Below are 678 nucleotides of genomic sequence, written 5' to 3'. Positions count from 1 at the left end.
CAACACTGCCACATTGGAGATCAAATTTCCACATGAGTTTTGGAGGGACAACACATCCAAATTCCAGCAATAATGTATTATTCTTTTCATATATTTCTGAACTGTTTTACTGTTTAAAAAATACTTTGGATCTGGTTATCTTTTCCTGTAAATACTTTTGTCTATCTTCTGCGTCAAGGTAATTATAGGGCTTACTCCACAGAGGTGAGATGAACTAAAATTTAGTTCATATGTTGAGTCTAATAACATCACACACAAACACCAAGAGCGTATGGAAAGGTTTATTATTCATATAATGATGCTTCCCTAAGAAAGAGCAGGCTTCTCAAGCTCATCTGAAAGGTGTTCTCTAGTAAAACAGATTGGCCTCACGTTTGTATGGTGGTAAGAAGGTGGGGCTAGGTAAGGCTTCCTAGCAGATGCTGAGGCTTGCAAGGTTCAAACTATCTGCCAGTGCCAAACAAGCAAGCACTGTACTTTATTATCATCTTGCCCAGATGTGGGGCAAAAGAAAAAGAGGGAAGGAGTGGCATAACAGCTTTCAGCAGAGAAACATCAAAACAGAGCCAAGCTCTCTACTACAGTAATGCTGACAGGATAGGAAGAATTGGGAAGTGTTTCTTTGCAATTTTCTGGAAGAGTTTGTGTACAATTAGTATTATTCCTACCATACATATT

The sequence above is a fragment of the Galeopterus variegatus genome, unplaced genomic scaffold, assembly GCF_000696425.1.
Source record: "Galeopterus variegatus unplaced genomic scaffold, G_variegatus-3.0.2 Scaffold8263, whole genome shotgun sequence".
NCBI lineage: Eukaryota > Metazoa > Chordata > Mammalia > Dermoptera > Cynocephalidae > Galeopterus > Galeopterus variegatus.
This window is presented reverse-complemented; position numbering follows the sequence as displayed.